Genomic DNA, 23,170 nt, shown 5'->3' on the forward strand with positions numbered 1-23,170 from the left:
TATAGAATGACAAAACTTGGATAATCGAAAATAAAGTGATGGAATAAGCCGATCTGCCCCTATGGTGGTCGTCACGGTGTTAGCCTCATATCAGGAATCTCGTATTCGAATTCTGCTTTGGGCATTGATGCATTTTATATCTCTGATCCTTTTGTCTTTTTTGTGTTATTAAGCAGACGTTGATTCAGTTATATGGTGCTAACGATAAAGTGATTATTAAAAATATTAGATACATTAAGCACTAAGAAGTTATTATTTTACGAAAAAATAGAAAGATGAATTATTTCTTTACTATAAATGGAATTGCTTTCGTGTGAAAAGTGACAATAATTATTTTGTCCCTTTGACTTGTTCGCTCTTAGCATGAACCAGGAAACAGTTTCGACAAAAACCATTGTTATCCATTGTTTACAGGGGGATAATAAATAATGTTGCAAACAAATACAGTTGAAAAAGAGATGGACAGATAATTTAAATTTTTTTAAGATTTTAAATTTTATTTATTTTAAGATTAAGAAGGCGAAAAAATGCTTTTTGGAATATTCAAAACCGTATGATGTGATTTTTCTGTCCAAAGAGAATGCATGAAACGTAAAGTTGGCCATTGCACTGGAGAACAATTTCTTGTTGCATTTATACAATTGCTTCCTCTTGGCGAATTTGAGTATAGGGATTTCAAATCTGGAATTAGTTTTGCTTCTAAAGATATAGATTTTTTTAAATGAAAATCTTAGCCATTTTTGTCGCAATATACAAGTTTAAAAACTTTATATATCACAAGATGTCACATAAATATTGTGTCAAACTTCTAAGAGAGTTAAGGCACATCATCAGGATAGCAGTGCGTAGGACCCCATGCTCGGAAGTAGCGTCGTATGCAACGGGGAGTTTCCCTAATATCGCCTATACAGAAGCACACAAAGAAACAGTTCATAACAGAGACGCGCCCCTATCGCAGTATGATGAAATTTCCGGTCAAGAGTTCCTATGCAATATTAATCCTGATGATATGACGTAACTCTCCTAGATATTTGTCGCTTTATTTACGCTACCCCCTGTTATATATCTCTTTTTTAAACTTAAATATGTCGACAAAAAATATGCTAAAAGCGTCAAATAATGAAGACTGTATCTTCGTGAGAAGAACCGAATGCAGATTTGAAATCAGCGATGTGAAATTTTCCAAATTTTTTTTACAACAGAAAAAAATATTGGTACCCTGTGTTACCTTTTAGTGATATATAGATAAATACAATAAAAAATGATATTAAAAAGAAAGTTAAATTTCATGAGATATATATCGCACATTGTCGAAAAAGATGGAAATGATCAAATAACTCTTTAAATACGTATAAGATCAAAAATCTAAAATTACACGCATGAATTATTTTCAAAAGTGCCATTCAATATTACAAAACTTTCTTTTCTCAAATATAAATATATTGCCAGGAGGGAAATAGGAACTTCTTTTTCTATTACAGATTCGGATATTTTGGTAAAAATCCCAATTTTACAAGCAAGTCTTTGCATTTTCTTTTACAGACGGGAGTGCAATAAGAAAATGGAAATGAGGAAAGAATTTTTTTTTACATGGAGATATGTCAAGAAATAAATATTTGATATTATTTAGAAAGAATTAAAAGTTCACACCACTTTGGCCCTAGGAGTTGAAAGATCAAGATATCAAGTTTATTATTAAAAATAAAAATTCTGTGTATATATATATATATATATATATATATATATATATATATATATATATATATATATATATATATATATATATATATATATATATATATATATATATATATATATAACAAAAAGAATAACCAATATCTTGAATATCCCACTAGGTTGAGGACGAAACTAAAAGTTTGGGAAAGCTAAGTATAATAAGTCAGGATATTTGTTTGGTTTATATTGTCATATAGGACTATTTTTGACGAGGTTTATTCACCGTATTATCCCATGATACGATAAAAAGGGTTAGGATAGCCAGACAATTGGTTAAGTATTTTTTTCAGTGGTTAATAGAATACTAATAAGATTGGATATATCTAGAAAACCATAAGCAAAATTAGCTTTTTTCAAACGAACAGCCTTTTTCATTTATAAATAATAAATTTAAAAAGATATTATTTTCATTTTAAATTTTTATTGCAATGTTCTCCAAAAAATATGTAAATTTTAATGTAGTACAAATATTGAAGTATGGAAAGTATGAGAATTGCATTTGTTTCCTGTTTATTGAAATATTTAATTCTAATTAAAACTTTTAGAGTCTGATTTTGAATTCTTTCATTATTCGACATATTTCCTTTTCATTGTGAACTGCTACATCTCTCTGCCATAGAAGTTTGTTCATTGAGAATTGAATGGGATTATTTAAATAAAAGCAGTTTCAGTCAATACCATACGTTTGAAATCCAGGGTTTCAAACTTACGATATAGTGTTCTTATATGATAACAAAATTATATAATCGTTAGAAAAGTAAGCAAAAAATATAGTAAATAATAGTAATCAGTATAAAGTTCATTATGGTCCTTTGGAATAATTCAAACTTTTCTTTTCGAATATGAAGAAAATGACAGCTTTAAGAGTCTATTGTAAAAAATACTCAGAACCTCTTTTTCATATTAGCAATATACAATTGATTCACTAAAGAGCAGCATATACAGAAAACACAAACACATGAAGAAAAAAGGATGAGAAGAAAGAAGCATGTAAGGATGAAATAAATCGATGTACATACATGTACCACAAGTTATGCAAGTCCTGTGAACCGAAGATCTTAAATTTTATTCCTGGCCTGCCAACATTTATCATATTATAATCCCTCTCGAATCAGGAAGCTGCAACAGCATGTCGTTTAGGGGTAACTGAAACTTTTATAAGAAATCCCGCGCATTTGTTCCCCTCTGGAATACACTGTATTAACTTAATTAGATAGTGCATTAGCTCAACGAATTTCATTCCCCGTACAACATATGGTTAGTGAATAATGATGCATCCCTTACAAAAATTCAAGGTATTTTTGAGGTTTATATCAGGTTGCATTGATTGGTAAAGGTCAATTTGATTTGGGGTTTATTCGAAGATGATTTCAAAAACAACCTTAAAAGTTAAGAGGTCAAAATCCCAAGGTATAAAATCAAAGTGTATAAACTTGTTTTATTCACACTTGAGATTGTTTTGAGGAAATCTACTTTAGAGGAACCAGCTTAGGGAGGTTGTGTTAGAGATGTACGCATTCTTTTCGTGAAGAGTAAATGAGATTGAAATTAAGGTTCATTAATGAGGTTATTTTTAGTGCCAAACATAACATCATTTCTTACCATAGGTGTATTTTTTTTTTCATTTTTCAACCTCAAAAGCACATTTTTTTGTAAGGGATTACTGTAGAATTGTAACATGCAATCTTATAGAAATCAGATTATATTCCTAGCTGTTAAATGGCCTAAACAAATGATAATGCAACAAAAGAATATTATTTATTATGATTATTCAAATATTATAAAAATGAATTGGTATCGAAAAGTCATCCTTTCCTTAATTTAGACGGATTTTTTTTTATTGGAATAGACAATTAATTAGCGGATGATTAAGCACATAAAAATGTACAGTATACTATCGATATCTGAAATTTAAAGGGTATTTTCGAAACAGCAAGTTTTCGAAATACAAATTCAGAACTAAATATGTTCTAAAAAGTAGAGCCATGAAACATACGTACAACTGTTTACAAATATTCATGTAATGATCATGGACCATAAATCTAAATACAACAATGATAATTTTATTTTCATAAGTTAGACAAAAATTAGTATGCATTAAATAGAAAAGAACTGGTTTACAATAAATTTAAATAGGGGGTTTTCCGAAAGAAATTAATTTTCTATTTCAATTTTGGGAAGAAACTCTTCGACATAGGAATTCAAATTAACATTAGGTGTATAGATAATACAAAAGGGAAAAATATTTTTTTGAGATAACGAGGTTTTCGAGATACCGAAGTTCGAGGTATCACAAGTCTACTGTATCTAGTTAGAATTAAAAAAATTGAAAAAAGTTTTAAATATATCAGTTCGGAATTTCAGAGCAACCACCAACTGGTACTTAACTTCATAAGTCTCTCTTCATCTTCCAACATCCGCTGGTCTATTAAAAAATTATATTCCTTCATTAAGAAGAAAAAAAGTAGGGTGAAAACTAACAGAATATGATTAAGTTAACCGTTTTTCGGGCCATTAGAGAACATTTAAAAAAAATTCAATAATTAATACCGAAGTTCTTCGGTAATGATTTTGGTAAAATTAACTTTAAAATATAGTTTTATAATATGAGGTAAAAGTTGGTTATTTTATCGTGATACTTTAGATAGATGATGGCATAAATATCATTTATTTGGTAAATTTGCTTTTCAGTTTTCTATTTGTTTTATTATAAGTAGAGTGATAAAAATTATTATTTTAAAGTCAAAATTTTCAGTAAGCTGATACCATATGGAAGAAAAATTTTCGAAATGAATAGTTTAAATACCATTTTTTTTTCTTATCAGAAATGTCATTACCATACAATACGGAATTATTATTGTCACCAAGTCGTTAGAAGAACTATGCGTTTTTAAATAAAGTCTTATTCCTCTAGATAGATACTTTTTTCTTACAACTTTTTGGCAACCAACATTAAACCAAGTCCCCTAATGAGATGGCATGTAGTTACAAATCCTTACATTAATATTGTGTTATTATTTTTTTTAAAAAAAGTCTTAAGCAATTTAGATTTGGTATAAAGACATCCTTAATAAAAAAAAGTTGAACTATTGAATTTATTCAACACACTATCTGGAGCTCACATAAAGCTTAAAAATACTCACATAAAGTTCACATAAAGCTGTCGTTTATGACTTTTAAATTTCTTCCTAACTTCGCCCAGAGATTTCGAAAGTTATACCACTTATAATTCGAATCCCACAGTCATATTCTCTGAAGATTTGCCTAGTTAAAATAGTAATACGATTTTAAGCTTCAGCTCAAGTGCGGTAAAAGTTTTGGGGGAAACAGAATCAGCTCTGAATTCAAATTCGAAAGAAATGCAAATTTGATCCACGCCAACCATTGGGAAATCGTCAACTTAACCTAGCCTAGATGTTGATAGCCTCGTCTTCAGGGGAAATTGGGCTTCACCAGTCATCGACGCGTAATTACAATTGCATTCAACGACCAGAATACTTACATTTTCGGTCTTAAAATGAGATGTGGGAAGGAGAAATTCCTTAGAATTCTCAGAGAGTAGCTTAGAAAATCCCTTAATTGGTTTTTGCCAGGATAGATTTGAAATGTTAGAATCCTCGCGAAATTTTTGTGAAATAGCTATCCTTATTTAACGTTATTATTTAGAAGTAGTTTGCAAAATAAATTTAGAAATCTCAGGAAAATATCATGGTGATCGGCAGATTTTAATGCTTATTATTTAGAAGTTGTTTGCAAAATAAATTTAGAAATCTCCGGAAAATATCATGGTGATCGGCATATTTTAATGCTTATTTAGCTGTACCCAGAGTGCGTTGAAACTCCTCCAGTTTGAATTATATTTAAAAGAAACCACTCTAGAAAAATTTTCGCATCAAATTATGGTAAAAAGTGCTGACTTTCAGGGGCTGGTACTTTTAACAAGAACAATTAGAGTAAAAATAGCGAAATCTCCCTAATTAAATATATACCGTAAAAAATATGGTATAATATTTTACCCATGATGTACCCAAAGTGCCGGTACTCTATACCGTAATTCTATCAGGAATTTTTTACAGTGTACGCAATTCGAAATTAAATAATTTATATCATTTTAATGTGACTATATGTTCTTATGTTAGGGAGAATAAAAATTTAGATTTTTACGTTTCTTTGTAGATATGTTCATTCTAGTACTTTTGTATATGCAAAAACCGTTCGGAGCTTACGCGAATAAATTTGAAATATTCCAACGCGTGAGCAGACCGCATAGCTTCCCATGTGAGAAGAAAGGATTTTCCAGTCTACGCATTTGTAATTACTGCTCTTGTGCTGATATGGTCATGATAAAGGCGTGGCAGATCGAAAACTGAAAATGCTTAAGAAATGTTTCGATTGGTTTGTTTGACTTAATATCAACGTTGTTAATGGATTCGTTTCAATTTTCATCCAGCACAACAAATTCCAACAGCTTCATTCTTAAAGCTGAAGGCACAGCAAAACACACATAATTGATTCATTTTTCCAATAACTGAGATTTAAATCAGCGTAATGCCGTCACGTGAATCGAGAAATGCGTTGTCGATCGGTTTCCATTCTTGCACCTCATTGTTTGCAAGTTTCTAATCAGGCTTGCCCAATGTGTTCTCGATCTTTTGCAAGTTTTTTTTTCTTCCATTAGTCAGATGTTTTTGCTTTATTTATATATTTATTTTTCGCGTGACGCCCGAACGTCCGTAGTAGGATGTTTTAATGTCGACAGTTACCTTCCTCGTGCTTTGAACTATCAGTGTTCCTAAAATTGCATCGCTCACGTTTGGATAATTTAGGAGCCTAAAGAGGATAAACTCTCAAAAATCAGAAGAGCAATTTGTTGTTATATGAAAGAAATGTCGTTACATAGAATGATAAGAATCAAAAGTTTTCATTGCATAGTAGCATGGCATACATAGTTCCATTATGTATAAAGTTATGATGATCAAATTTATCTTTCCATGTGAAATGCATAGTGCTTAGCGTTAGATTTGGCAACAGTATGCAACAGCTGGGAGTGTATAATTAAGGTATAGAAAGATATTTCTCGGATTGAAGGCTGTTGTCTAGTGGTTACTTATTCATAATTTATTTAATATGAGCTATGTAAATGAAGATTTTTTGAATTTTATTAAAACTACCTCATTTAACAATTTTAATAATTATTTCATGGGTTCATTTCAATATTTTCGTAATTATAAGCTTTGTTGCACACACATATATCTATATCTATCTATCTATCTATCTATCTATATATATATATATATATATATATATATATATATATATATATATATATATATATATATATATATATATATATATATATATATATATATATATATATATGACAATTAGGAAAACTTGATTAAAATCTTTTAAAACAGCTTTATAATCCATTGAAAATTTGTATTTGTCTCGAGTCTCAACGTTTTGTCTGATTGTAAAGACACGATTTCCAGTATTAAACTGAGAACAAGCATCGCTGCTTACGGTCAGTGGAGAGGGTGGGTGAGCCTGCGTACGGACCGAGGGAGTGTGGCATCGGTTCTCGTTAAATTGATCAACCGTTAATTGCTCGACTTCGTTCGGAGGTCCAAAGCAGGGGAGCTCTGTCCTCCTCAGAGGATCAAAATTACCATGGCATATCTTCGGATCATCCTCAGAGATGTTTCTCAGACCATCGCAAATTGCTCATTGTGCTACTACTACTACTACAACTTAGGCGCTTCTTAATAGCCGAGTTGAAAGGTGAACTCGTCCTTATTTCTTCAATAGGTTTTTCAGCCCCAGCTTTTGCGGAAACATTTCTGTTCTTTCCTTGCTTAATTTCTGTTTTTTCCTTGCGAATTTTACAATTTAGAGCACTTTTATTTGTTACCATATATATGGTGAAACACACGTTAAGAGAGTAAAATATTTCGACACATCTCCTGATTGATGCATTGGTATTTTGTGCTGATATATTGTAATTCAAATAATATATATTACGATATATACTGTTGTACACCACCCTACAATAATAGAAGAGTTTTTACTTTAAAAATAACTTTTAAAATAACTCTAAAAATTACTTAGAAATAACTTTAAAAAAATTGAGTAAATTTAAACAAAATTCTCTGAGCAATTTAAAATTAATTAAGAAAACATTAGTTTAAAATTTGAAGGAAAAAAATCGTTGAAAAATATGCCAGATATGAATATTAAAAATAGCTCTTTTGTACTGCACATGCGCTAGAAATATTTGAAATTATTTTTTCATAATTTTATAGTGAATCGTGTTAGGCAATTAATAGAAAATATTTGATTTAAAAATCAACCAATTTTCTAGGCAGTTTTTGTACTTTTTAAAAAGGCTCAAAACGATATGGGATTTTCCACATATATAATTTTGTTTTTGCTGGCAGGTAGTGCAATTTGCAATACTGCATAATAAAATTTATAGAAAACTCCTGATTATTTTGAGTTTTTTTTTTTTTTTTTGAAATTACAGAAACAACTTTTTATGTTTTTAAGAAATTTATCTCAGATTTTTTTCCATTAGTTGCCCAATATGATTCACTACCAAATTATAAAAAAATATATGAAAAATATCTCGCGCATGCGCAGTACAAAAGAACTGCTTTAAAAACTCATATCTTGCGCAGTTTTTTTTTTCTTCTTAAATTTTAAAACAATTATTTTGTAATTAATTTTAAATTGCTCCAAAAATTCTGTTTGATTTTACTGAATATTTTAAAAGTTAAACGAAAAATCGTAAGACAAAAAAAAATCAGTCTCTTATAACAATATTTATATATGCATAAATATTTAAGCTAGATTTAAGAAATTTTATACAGCTATTGAAAATAACATTCAAAGTAATTGATGCAAGTTGCAAGCTTATTGCTTGATTTTTCTAGCCTAGTGTGTTCAAAAATACGTGATTTTTCTTGGAATTTATTGTCTGTCTCTTAAGTTTTCGAAGGCTTTAAACTTTATTGCAGAGTAGGAAAAATTGCATGAGCTGGTCACTTCTAAAGCTACTAAATAGTGCTGTAAGTATATTGTAAGGCGGTGTATTGTAATTAAAGTTTGTTGTTACTTTTCTCTTTTTAAACACTAAAAACCCAAATTAGTCGGAAAAAGAGCATGTTTATCGGTGAAAGTTCGTTTTCATATTCGATTTTGTCAATTTCAATTATCTCTTAGCAAGAAATTTATCATAATTAAGATAGCATGTTAGGTAATAAGTGGCATTTTAGTCATTAGATCAAAATTTATTGAGATACTTCGTTTAACTCTTGGACTTAATTTTGACAAAAGAAACATCTTCGAGAACACTTTGCACATATGTTACAATGAAAAACTCATAAAGAGTGGTTTAGAATACAGTTTTTTAAAAAAAAATATTACAAAGCTATGGTTTTTTTTTATACTGAAATATAGTGGATACTATTAACATTTGAAGCCTGGTAAATAAAAGCAGCTAATTCAATTCATCATATTTATTTACTTACTTTCAAAACGTAAATTTAATCAAGTAGGAATTTAAATACTCATAAAATAATGGATAAATGTTAAGCAAGGGGAAGCAAAACTGGAAGTAATCAACTCGAAATGGACATTTTTTGCATCGATCATGCATATAAAAAACAGAATCTTGATGAGTTTGAAAACACGAACGCAAGTTTGTTTTTATGAGGCAGTTAATTTTTTAGAACATCGTTATTGAAAAAGTTCAAACAAAGTTCATTGAAGCAAAAAAAGTAAGCTAAAAACGATCAGTTTATTGCTTCCCGTAAAATTTTATCTTTATGGCATCAACCTTTAAGAGAAAAGATAGTCCCACGTGTGCCTGAAATAAAAATGGGTATACTCCATCCAGTTTTAAAGTTATTCCCTTTAAATTATAAATTTTTTTTCAAAAATTGAAACTGTTTTATCAATTGTAAATTATACAAAATGTTTGCAAATAAAATGATGCATTAAAAAAGAAGTAGGATGGCTTTCCTTTGAACCAGTTATTTTAAACAGAACTGGATTTCAAGTCATAGGGGGCCATAAAAACCAGACTCACGAAACACTAGGTGTGATTTTTCTTTTTATAGCTTTTATTTTGATTATTCAGTGACAACCGGTTTCTTTGTTATTCCTTCACCCTATTTTCATTTTTTTGCAGTCATCGTCTGGCCGTTCGGTTGTTAAGTTGTGGAGATTTCTTAAATTTCAGTTAGTTACAGATTTCAATCTCAATTACATATAGATTTTGTTTCTTTAACTTACATAATTAACTTACATAACACTTTTTGTTTCGTTTCTTTAACTTACATAATACTTTTTAAATATAGTTCAATCGAAACACAGAAGTTTAAATTTTTTTTCTTTGATTTTAAATCATTGCAGTAAATCTTTAGAAATCATACACTGTTTTAAGTTAATTTTTATAAATAATGTTTTAACTAATTATAGAAACACTGGAGAACAAATTGTTTGCTGCATTTATACAAATACTTGATCTTACCTAATTCGAATATGGGGATTTTAAAACTAAAATTAGTTTTTCTTCTAAGGCTGCAGATTTTTTTAAATGACATTTTCAGTCTATTTTTTGTTGAAATATTCAATTTTGAAAAAGTTATTTACAAGGGAGGTCGCATAAATGCTCCACTTCTCTATTATGCACACGAAATAGTTACTTTAAACTGTTTCTTTCATAACAGTTTTAAAAGAAACAGTTAACAGTTATTTCGGTTATTAACAGTAACGTTCCTGATAAGTTCTTTTCTCTGAATATAATTAATAATGTTGATGAAAACAGTTAATAACAATTATGCTCTACTAGAGAAGCGTCCCTTGCCGCGTATGGCAAAACTTCCAAGCATGGTTTCCTACGCAGTTTTAATTCTGATTATGTAGAAAAATTGTTTCCCAGTATTTTAATCTAAAACTAACTATAACATGATTTTAACATATATGCTCTAAAAACACGATTTTACTATAACTTATCTATGCAATAACATGAACGTTTCCTTTGGTTTGTGAGGCGTGCTGACTAAAATTGTTAACCAAATTATTTAATAAGTGAAATTACTTACTACTATGTTATTTTTTTTTCTAAAATTAATTTCCCCTTTTTATGCAAATTCAATTCAGTCTTGCTTACAATCTCTTTAGTATTGTATTACTTAGCTGGAATTAATTCTTCCCTTTCAATGTAGGTTTAATTCAGTCTCCTTTCTGATCTCTTATTAAATAATTCAAATTTAACGTAACGTAAAAATGCAATATGTAATAAGTCGATGATCGCAAAATGTAACATGAATAAATGTATATTAGATTTCAATAATAATTGAAGAGACTAATGTTAAAAAAAATCTTATGGATTCTTTTCGCTAAATGAGCAATGCTTCATGAATGTAGCAATTGTTAAACATGAATGGAACAATATTGGATCGTATTTTAAATTCAAATATTAACATTAAAAATATTAAATTCTTGCATAAATATTAAAAATTATCATCAGTTAAAAATAATACTTCAAGTCTACTTGCAATTTTTAAAGCATGGCCATGTTTTTTTAATTTTTTTAATTTTTTTTTTACCGAAACGTATGATCAGGTACTCCTATAATTTTTTTCTATTACACTGAAACTAAATTCGTAAAGATTATTGTAAAACCCTGTATAGCATAAATTGTGCTTACATAGTATCTAAAAATTTGTGATGCAGAAACATTGTAATTAGTTTGAAATATTATATGCCGGCGCCCCTATACTGACCTATTGATCTAACTATCAGTTAGACGAGTATAGATCTGTCTTCATTTTGATATAATCCGACTTTTTGATATAATCTATAAAACTAGTGTTTTATTTGGATTTGAAAATGTAACTTTGGATTAGATAATGAAACCTGTTATTATTATGTACTAGTTATATATAAAACCATTCCTACTTCTTATAAAACCTGGACATTCGTGTATTAACTTTGTATCGTTGTTAAAACTGCTTGTTAAATATTTTGCGCCATGGAACAATACAATATTTATATCACGCAAATAAATATATAATTTTTAAAGCCGATATGGACGCTTTGATCTAAATTTTTGCAACATTCTTCAACTTATTTAAATTTCTTATAAGATAGATTCCTATACTGTTGCAAATGGAAAACAAAGTATCCAATATATGTTGCCAACAAAAATTATTAATTATTATTAATTACCATTAAATTACTATTATTATTTGCCATTAAATTATTATTATTATTTAAAATTAAATTATTATTATTAATTACCAAGTTATTAAGCATCACAAAACCATTAAAAACTGCTTATTTATTTCCAACAAATTGCATCACTGCACAGAGAAAGGAAGTTGGTTAAAACTAACAGAATATGGTGAAATATACAGTGTTTCGGTCACTATGAAGGTACCAAAATAAACGATAATTTTCACAGAAGCCTTTTAATATAGATTTTCGTAGAATTAACAATAATGAATAGCTTTATAATACGTGATAAACTTTGGAAAATGTTGCGAAAATTTGTTGTTTTATCATGATACCTTTAGAGCATGGCATAAAGTCATTTATTCTGTTAAATTTACTTTCCAGTTTTGTATTTTTCACTAAATATGCGGCAATAAGAAAAGTAGTTTTGAAGATTAAAATTACCCGTAAACCATTACCATATAAACGGTAGAATTGTCAAATGACTGGTTTAAAAATCGTATATTTTAGAGTTACTGTTTAAAATTATGTTTTTATTTATTTCTTTTATTAATTTACTTTTTTTTAAAAACCAGAAATGGTATTATCTATACGGTAATGTGTTTTTACTAAAAAAATTTCTCCACGTGGAAATAAATGACATAAGTTGATACATTTGACCTTCTAGCATCCACGTGTATGAGAAAGGTGCAGTGGGAATTCATTTTATTTAATGATTTTAAGCTTGATATCTTTGAGAAAAACGATTATTTCCCCCCTTTCCCTTTGGTCTACTTGGCCATCACTGTTGTTGTGATTGTTTCTTCCTTACAAGCGAAAAAAAAAACGTTTTAATTAATTGTATCTGTTAACCTTAAGCTACTTATACTATTATTAACTTAAAGTAATCATTATAAAATTAGCTTTAGATAATCATATCATCTTAATATAATATGATAATAAATTAATAGGATAATATTATAGTCCTATTATCCTTTATTAAAAATAACTTATAATTTAACATATTATCGCAATATAATTGGCATTTACAAGCTAAAAATGTACACTTTGCATTGGTGAAAAAAAAGTACCTTCTACACTGGTAGAAATTTCTCGGAAAAATGGTTAAATAGAAATTTACTTAATTGTTATTTTGCCACATCGAAACAAATCAGTGAAATAGTCGTAAATACGATAGTATTCAATCTGTTAACTGTGAGAAAAACCGCTCAATAACTGCTTTCTCCGAATACGACTTAAAAATAAGAACTTTATCGCACTGACTAGACCCACCTGACATGAAGTCACTTAGAACCATGAAGATGGTTGCATATTATAGCCGAGAGGGGTAAGGGGTAATCTGTCGATCTCATGACTGGCAGAAAGGGGTTCGAATCCCAGCGTTGACACCACGATATTTCCTTCATTCCTTTCAATACATGAAGAGTTTCCAGTGTCCTGTACTCCTCAATTTGTGACCCTGGGATGTTAGAATACGATTCTCTCCTTCACGCATATATGGCAGCACTGCAAGGCTGCTGAACTATCCAGTTGAATTTCCTTTTTTAAGGTTTGGAAACCATGCTAGTTGTAAATGGTTAAAAGTCCGCATAGTTTTCCATTCACGATTTTTTTTACCGTACTAGTTGTATACGGTTTCAAAACCGGAAAAGGAAGAAAAATATTCTTTTCTGGTTAATCGGATGAGCAAACTGCCGACAGTATTATAATTTTAGAATGAAAATGTTTGCAGTGTAACTTTTGTTAACTAATACTTAAGGTCTAGAAATGTATAGGCTATGCATAAGTTTCCCATTCATTTTTGTTTCAATCCTTTGTTTTTCATGAGATTTCGGACGCAAAATGCGAGTTGTTTTAAAGTAGTAAGTAGAGCCTAAGTAGTTTTAAAAACTGGTTACACTACTCTAGAAAAACTTAATAATATTTATACATTTTTGCTTAATATCTCCTTCTCTTATCTTTTGACTTTACTTCAAACATAGTTTTTAGTGCCATTTTGTTACCTTGCATGTATTTTCCTCAAATTATTGCATGAGCTGATATTTGTGATATTTAAGTTACATTAATTTAACCACAAATCTTTGTGGTTTTTGTAAGAAACATTACTTACATTTTCTGTACTTTACCTAAAACTTCATCTATTGTTGAAATCTTTCAGCAGCTAGAAATCAGTCCACCATGAACATCTGAAAAAAAGGAAGATTATAGCTAAAAAATTTCTAAAACACGTTTGCTAGCGACAAAACTAAATAAAACAAGGTGGTCTATTTCACCACATAACATAGGCTCACTTATACTACTAACGCAAACCAACCAGCTTTAATTCTGGTTGAAAAGTTTATGTCAGCTCAATGTTTTATATTCTACAGTTCAAAATTTTTGGACAAATGATTTTGTTCTATTGGAACCAGAAAAATTAAGAATAGTTTAAAATGATTATTTTTAAGCAATAGTTCTTTTTATGATTTATGAGTAACTTATTTTATTATTTCATTCTGATACCAATTAAATGAATATGTCTGATTAAGAATTATTTATTTCAATACTAATATTTGATTTGATTTTTTTTTATTCTGACAAAGTAAAGCTTGTCGTATCTTTTGAAACGTGCATTTGTTTCTCATTTTCAATTTTTTTTAAAAAGAATTAATATTGCAAATACTTTTTATTTTATTGTAGAGCCATCGTACAACCAACCCAAATCTCAGTTTATGACTATCAATGTTCAACTCTGTAGACTTGAAATTATGAACCGTAATTCAGAAGACAAGGGAAATTCTAGATCAAATATTAGGAAAAATTTAACTTCGTGGTGGACTTTCTGATGAAACTAACCCGCATTTGCGTTACAAGGAGAGAGAAAACACGAAAATCTCCCACGGCGCTTAGCCTGACAGAACTCAAACCCATGATTCACGGAGGATATTTTCTCGTCAGCACTGTGTCGGAGCGTGCCGGGTGTGGAATTCGTATCTACCAATTGTCATTGCGATTCGAACGGGGTTCACCTCATAGAGAGGCGAGCGTTCTATCACCAGTGCCGCCACGTCTCTAATTATTAATACTTGGAGTTAAAAAGAAAAAACAAACAGAAATAGGTACTAGAAACCGGAAGGGAAGTTTAACAAACTAATTAATGAAACTTCGCATGAAAGTTTTACAATATGAATTTGCCACTAAGAAATTCTGAAAAAAAAAACTCATCTATTAAGCAAGAGTGTCAAATATTAAATACATTGAAAGTTTGCAAATTTTAAACCCACTGAAATATTTTGATTTGCTCGTGAGTGTTTTCTTGTTATAAATAAGTGTCTGGTAATTTTAGTTTTGCTATGTAAGGCGAAATTTCATTTTCGAGAACTTCATTACATATATGCTTCCATCTAGATCTTTTCTTTTACAGCTTTATATCATTTACTGAAACTGGTTTCGACAGAAATTTAATTTAAAATAAAAAAATATTGGAAAGTATTTCTTTGAAATATATTCAAATTTTCTAAAATAAATGCCATAGTCTGTTTCTGGGCAGAACATCTTATCAACACAAAATTGTTTTATAAGAAAAAATTCATACGGGTGCTATAAAGCTAAGCATGAAAAATGAGAAATAAAGCCTTTGTTAGCTCCTCTCACAATTTTTCATCATAAAATGTAAATAATATGCCTAGATTGATTAGATTAGGTGTTTGAAGCAAGACAGAAAAACAATATATATTTTGCCTAGTTGCACAAAGAATATTGGAATTTAGATTCTTTTTTCATTCTCTCAAAGCATATATATTTTCAGAAAAAGTTATTGGGATATATTACACAAAATTTATTAGCCTTAAATTTTCACATCTGATAGACAGCACGCTTTCTCAAAATTTCAAATGATATTATTTTGAAGCAAGTTTTCTTTTACAGAGATTGATGAAAGTGTATTGAAATTTAATGAATATTTTAATAAATTTTAAGCATTGGGACACTTTTGGTGATGCAAAGAGTAATTCATTTCGATTTATAAATAGCATAATATTCTTTTTGCTTTATTCATTTTAATAAATTAGAAGCAGCCATCTAAAAGAATGAACAAGTGTTCATGATTAATCAAAATACGTATAAAAATGGAAAAGCCATAAACAATGATAGACAAAATAAGCTATAAACAAAAATGGAAAAAATGCAAGCATTCAAAAAATATCTTAAAAAGTAAAACTAAATTAATTGTCTTTCTGAACTATAATTAAACTAAAGCATTAAGCGTGACTATAAAATTTACATTTTATTAGTGAATTCTGAAACAGACCATTTTTAGTACTTTTAGTACACTTTGAAATCTCTAAACAGTTGTAAGACTGCAGCAGACAAGGAAACAGTTAAATTTTTATTTTTTGTGACATGTTTATATTAAATAAGTATGAAATAACGAGTAACATAAAGCGGTAACATACTACGTTATTAAAAACTTCACTCCCTTCAAAAAAATACAAAATGGAAATAGCAGTCGACATGTTTAAAGCGTTCAAAAATATGCGCCCATTTTCAAGACTTGCCAGAGGTGAATGAGAAGAAACAGAAGTGATTTCAAACAGAAAACGTAAATGTACTATTTTTTTCTCTCTCGGCTGCTCCTGTATTTTCTAGTTTTGTTTTTAACCTTTATTTTTCATTTTTCTTGGCAACTTTACATTTTCTATTTCAAATCACTTCTTTTTCTTCTCATTCATGCTTGCAAGACTTGAAAATTGGTGCCTAGTTTCATGAGCTTGAAACATGGCGACTCTTTGTCCCTTTTGTATGGAAGTCTTTAATCAAATTATAACATGTTTATAATCCGGTCAAGAATTAATGTAGTTTAACATTATAACTTACGACGCTTTAAAAGAAAGGAAATTTTTCCTGGATTTGCTTTAGTTTTCTTAATATTCGAGTTATACACAATAATTAAAACAGAGCTGGTATGAAGGATAAATAAAATAAATAAATAAATAAAGGCGAGAAATGTTTGTTTAGATTGACATGTCATTTGAATTCAAAATAATGAAGTTCATAATCTTCATCAATCATAATCCACATATCTCACGTGCTTGTTATTATCAAGTGAGCTTTACTTTACTACATTTAATAATTTTTGATAGAAATGTATGACCAATAAAAACAAATAAGAAAAATATTCTATTTTCTATAAATTATATTCATTCAAAATTTTAAAAGTTTGTTAATAATAGTACTAAAAAAATTAAGGTATTTATTTTTGCGCCCGTTTCTTCTTAGTAAATATTCTAATGTTCTTTTTAAAAGGAATGTTTCATTTTTTTTAAAAAAAATAGCAGCTACTTATTGGCAAAACTTATTTTTTTATTGTTTGAAGTTTCTATAATTTGATTAGAATTCACGCATTGAGAAAAAAGTATGGCCAAAACTAACAGTACTTTGTAAAGTTTCTCATGTTTCTGGCTTAATGGGAACACCAAAAACTCAAAAAACTCCAACGAGGAGCTTTGATTGAAATTGATTGAATTTAGTAAAATTAACAATAAAATATGGTTTTGCAATGTGTGATAAAATTTGGCATATTTCTTAAAATTTGGTAATTTTTTCATGATATCTTAGAACAAGCTATTTATTCGGTTAAATTTACTTTTCAGTTTTATATTTTTTACTAAATATGGTGTAATGAATACCATAATTTTGGAAACCATAATTTCCAGTAAATCGTTACCATATGAAGTAAAAAAATTACCAAATGAATTGTTTAAATGCAGTATATTTTGATTTTATTACCAGAATATTTATTTACTATAAATGTCAGTAATTCTGCTACAATATTTTTTCCGTGCAAGTTTTTGCACTATGTCTATTTAATTTTGTTTCGTGGTCTTTCTTGGATGAAACAAAAATATTCATTTTTGTATAAAAAATTACGAAAATAATTTTAAAAATATTATCTGTATTTACAGTTGTAGAAAATAACGGAAATGAAGACAATTTGTTATTGCTTGTAAATACCATATTACATAAAACTTAATTTGTCTAATTCTTTATGGTTCACCAATTAAATATTAACGTCACTTTTGAAGGGGAAGTCGAATATAGTATTCACTAAAAGGCTAAGTTTTTACATTCCCAGAGAAACTGATACAACTTTGAACAATAATATAGTTAAACGCTGGAACTTGAAAAGAACTAGTCTAGTGCGAATTTCCTGTTAATTTAATAAAGTGTTAAATTAATCGCGCTTCGATCCAAATTTAAACAATATCATATAAATCAATTGTACAGATCAATTTGGTATCATGTTATCCTTGTAGCTTAACTGAACGATATAATGGTTGAATACGCTACCGAACATTTATCAGTATAAAAATTCATTTCATGAAATGTATAAAATTTCTCATGTTTTTAGGGGATAATAAAGAGGTTTAGCAAGTAAAAATTGCTTTTAAGGAGATAAATTTAAATAATAATTTAAATGAAGCATCAAAAATTTAAGAACTAAATATTAACTAATATTTTTAAGAATTTTTGCTTTAAATTTATTTAAAAATACACTTAAGGAAAATGCGTCCTTTAAATAAAAACATTTTTAATTAATTATTTTTATTTTTTCAATGTAAGTAATGAAAAGGAGAGCTAGTGTTTTTTTATAGATTTGCCAAAAAAACATGAGAATTATTAATTTGAACTTATCTATAATTTTTTATTAAAATTTAAACTGATATCTTCATTTTGAATGAAACATAAGTGAACATGAAAATGTGCTTTATTAGTAATCCTTTTTTTGTTAAAAAAATTTTTTTTTACGTGTTAGAGCTCATTGAAAAGGGGCTATTGTAGACGTGTCATAACTAAAGTGACCACATTTTCATTGAGACAAAGCGGGACAAATGGGATGAAATGAGAATTACAATTTAGTTATATATATTTTTTATTGTATACATTCATATACTTGTACAAAAATGTACTTATTATTAATTATTGGTAACAATAAAAATATTTGTAAAAAATAATAATTTGAACATCATGATTTTTAATCAAATTAAATTTTTTATTTAAAAAAAGTATGATTTTCTTTCACGGTCATATTTTTGATCTGAGTGAATACTTAGCAATAGATTCGGATCATTTATTAAAATGTCGTGAAATATTTCACATGAACTGGTCAAATTATATTTTACACTTAAAATAGATTTTTAAAGTTTTAATGTTCAACTGCGTTATTTCAGTTGTCCACATTTAATTGATACTAGAAAAAACATGTTCTGTTGCTACATTTGTTCCTGGAAGGGAGAGCGCGAATTCTACAATTTTCAGAATATTTTGATAAGGAATATTATTCTGTTTAAAATGAAGGAATAACTCGGTCCATTTTTTGTCTGTTTCCACATTTGCAGATAACCAACATTTAATTTTTTCATCTGTAACATTTCATATGTTCAAATTATTCTTTTTTAAAATAGTACTTACTGAATCAAAAATTATTTGTGAAGTTTCACTCGGCAATGAAACAAAATCTAATATTCTATATTTAATTTCTGTTTCTGGATCAAAAAATCTAACAATTGTGGGAAATAATTTTAAATCTTCGTGGTTGGAAGCATCAGAATTCATGGATATTAATGCGCATTTTTCTAATTCTTTCTGCAATTGTGAAAACGAATATGGTGAAAAAATATTACAAATAATTGCTTCGGTTTTTGTCCTTGCACATGCATATTTTTTGTCGTATAATGTTTTGATCATTTGCGACGTGGAATTCATTGATCTAAAACTTTGATTTCGAGATCAAGGTTTATGGTGTGGAAAGCAAATAGCCCTTCCGCTAATACTAGCTGTTTTTCCGTGTTGCCAAAGCTAGCAGTGCGAAAAAACTGTTCCATTTCAGACGAGGAAGCGGCATTATTCAAAAATCTTTTGTGCCTCTTTGTCGCTAGATGTTTAATAATATCGTTTTTTCCACCATATGAGACCAAAAATTCAGCATTGCATTTATCACACCGTACCATATAGTCTATTTTGGTTTTTTTAATAAATTGAAATTCTCTGCTTAGCTCTTCATTAAATTTGCATTCTCTTTTTTTACTTATCTTTTATTCTGTGGGTAAATACTAGAAATGAATAAAAAATTTACTACAAAGGCTAAAAAAGAGTATTAAATTTTGCCTTATTGACCGTTACGTTGTGGCGACTATTGCTCTTCCACTATCTTCGTCAATCAAATAATGAGTCAAACCGAACGTCAAATTGAAAACAACAAACTGCACTGTCTGCACTTATCTGAATTAAGCCGAGACGTAACGACAATGATCGAACACCACCGAGTAAATCTAACTCGGTACATTGCCTAATTTAGTTTACTCTGCATGCATTTTACGTGCTTTTTTTAATGTATTTTTTATTTCTTTATATTCACCATAATACTTAATAAATAATAGGTAATATATTTTTCAGTACATTTAAAATAAGAAATGCAGATATTTTCTAAAAAGCGGGACATTTTTAAAAATCGGTGGGACGCGGGACAGTCCACTAAAAAGCGGGACTGTTCCGCCAAAATCGGGACGTGTGGTCACTTTAGTCATAACATAAGATTAGTAAAGACCAGTCAAAAATTTTATTATTTAAACTGCTTTTTCTTATAAAAAAGTAAATAAAATAAAAAGTAGGACTCAATTTTATTTTATAAATTTTGTCTTCAGTAAAAGAATCATAATTTTTTCTTAAATTTAATTTTAAGACTCTGTAAATACCTACAAGTCAACATCTAGTAATTTTTACTGTGATATTTCTTGAATATTGAAAGTGGTAGTAAATGTTGTGATTTACCATTTGATTTTCGATTTTGTATTCCTAATTTTGAACAAATTTAATCACTATGACTCTTAAATAATTTAAATAAATATAAAGGACACGATAATTATGCTAAGTGATTTCAAAACAAAGCATTCCTTCCTTACTAAATTCTATAACAATTTAACGAAACTCGGAATATTCAGCCACGTAAAAAATAATATATTATTATTTGTTGTACGATATTCCAATTCCAAATATTAAAAGAATATATATATATTTCTTTGAAAAATTGATCCACTGGCAATTCTGTTCCTAAAAAGTCCCATTTTAATTTGATATTTTTCGGCATAGGGAAACCGGTTTCTTCCAAGTCATTCGATGGAGAAATAGTATATAGGCTCCCTATTTTGCCCTTTCTCTGAACCGCCAGTTGGTAAAAAATTCATTTTCTACGTTTACTAAGCTCAAGAAGTATATTTATTTATAAATTTCAATTTTCCACTTATTTTATAAATCAAGTGACAAATCAATATCAAATGTCAACTGAGTGGCATTTTAGTAAATTTTTTTATTTTATTTTTTTAAGAAAAATAATAAATTTGAAAAATATATTTATCCTAACTACATGCTTCATTATAGTTAGCAGATCCAATTCAAAAGATTGCAGTTTAGATTTTACGCTTTGTGCTTCAGATCATAGATCTTAATTTTCCAGTAAATTACTCAGTTACCGGCAAATTCGGTTAATTAATAAATATATAAAAAGCAATAATCAATTTACTTATGAAATTCCACTTAGATTGAATGATTTTGATTTTGCGTGTTTTTAATTAAATGTAAATAGTTTCCAAGATAATGAGTATCAATAAGCTTCGGTCGAAAAGCATATAATGAGCTTAGAGATCTAAGGAATAATTTGCAAATTAATTTATAAATAAGAATAAATAAAGAATTATAATACATAGAATGACGCCCGGTGGTTGAGCGGTAGCGCTTCGCGCTGTCGTGCCACAGGTCCCTGGTTCGATCCTCGGGCTGGGCAAGGTTGACTCAGCCTTTCATCCCTTCAGTGGGTCGATAAATGAGTACCAATCATGCTTGGGAACTAAACACTGGGGGTTCCGCGTTCGGCTGACCACCTGACTGGAACATCTGCTCCTGCACCCCAGAGCCCAAGGTCAAGAAAACTGAGATGGGCACAGTAGGCCTTGGTCCTCTATGGGCTGGCACGCCACTGAGTTTAGTTTTATAATACATAGAATAAAAATTAATAAAATGTTGACACTTTTTTTCTTTAACAAAAATTGCAAATACATTAAAAAAATTCCATCTCATCTTATTTATGGGAGAGAAAGGTTAAAATAAAAAGTGCTTAAAATTGAGATTTTTTTGCAATTTCAGGAAAATTAGATGCTCTATATAACTATTGGAAATAACTTATCAGTTATAAATTTCATGGTCAATAAGTTATCTTTTTTATTAAAATTTAATTTTATATTAAGAGATTTTCCTGGAACGAAACAAAAGCAAGAAAATTGTTTCATTCAGTTAATTATATTTTTAGCTCTTTACGATTTATTAATTTTTCACGGTAAATTCATGCAAGATGCTTCCTTAACTAGAATCATAATAATTATTTTTTAAACTCCTTATAAAAAGAAAGTAAAAGCATATTATGGTATTGGAATTAAAATAACAGACAGTAAAATAATACTGGATAATACTATAGACACTAAAATTAAAATACAATACTAATAATACAGGAATTAAAATAAAATATTTAAAGTTAACCTTTCACAAATAAATGTCAATGATAAATACATTAACATTACAATTAAAAGAAGGCAAAAATGAATAAACTCATAATCATAGTTTACTATGCCTTACTCTCTATCTCTCCTTTTTTGCTTTGATTTAAATAATTAAATATTTTCTTCACTCTAATTAGTTCCTTTTAATTTGTCGTCAGATTTTAATGTTCTTCGAATTTAAATATTGGCTTGTGGCTCCTTGTTTTTTTTTTTTTTCCTTTTCTTTTTTTTTTCATTTCAGTTTTTAAGGATCATCTTGTGGTTGCACTTCTACATGGAGAAAAAATTCCTGGTAAAATTACCGTACCGTATAATAATGACATTTCTAGTTTCTTAATACCACACTTTTAGTAAAATACAAAACTTAAAATGTAAATTTAATTTACCAATTTTTACCACGTTTACTTTATCACAGATTATAAAACTATATTTTATTAACAAAAATCATTACCAAAGAACTTCGGCAAAAATTACTGAACATTTTGGTGCTCCCATAGAAATGGAAATATGTTAAATTTTTACCATTATCTTGTATTTTTGACCATATTTTTTTTCTAAGGATATAGTTTTAGCTACAGATTATGTTGCACTAGGATTTTTATTAT

The 23,170-nt window shown here is 28.6% G+C and overlaps 1 protein-coding gene across 2 annotated transcripts in view; it reads right to left on the reverse strand.

Moving 5' to 3' along the window:
* LOC107441265 (G protein-coupled receptor dmsr-1-like) overlaps positions 1-23,170 on the reverse strand; it is an 85,519-nt gene that overhangs the window by 13,696 nt on the left and 48,653 nt on the right. Inside the window, exon 2 of one of the 2 annotated variants that reach the window (XM_016054464.4) lies at positions 14,106-14,165. The gene's annotated coding sequence lies outside the window, so the exon portion shown is untranslated. Of the gene's footprint in view, positions 1-14,089; positions 14,166-23,170 lie in introns of both variants that reach the window. The other variant, XM_087161948.1, reaches the window with a different exon arrangement.

The sequence above is a fragment of the Parasteatoda tepidariorum genome, chromosome 1 (assembly GCF_982258835.1).
Source record: "Parasteatoda tepidariorum strain Cologne lab strain chromosome 1, Ptep-v5.0, whole genome shotgun sequence".
Lineage (NCBI taxonomy): Eukaryota > Metazoa > Arthropoda > Arachnida > Araneae > Theridiidae > Parasteatoda > Parasteatoda tepidariorum.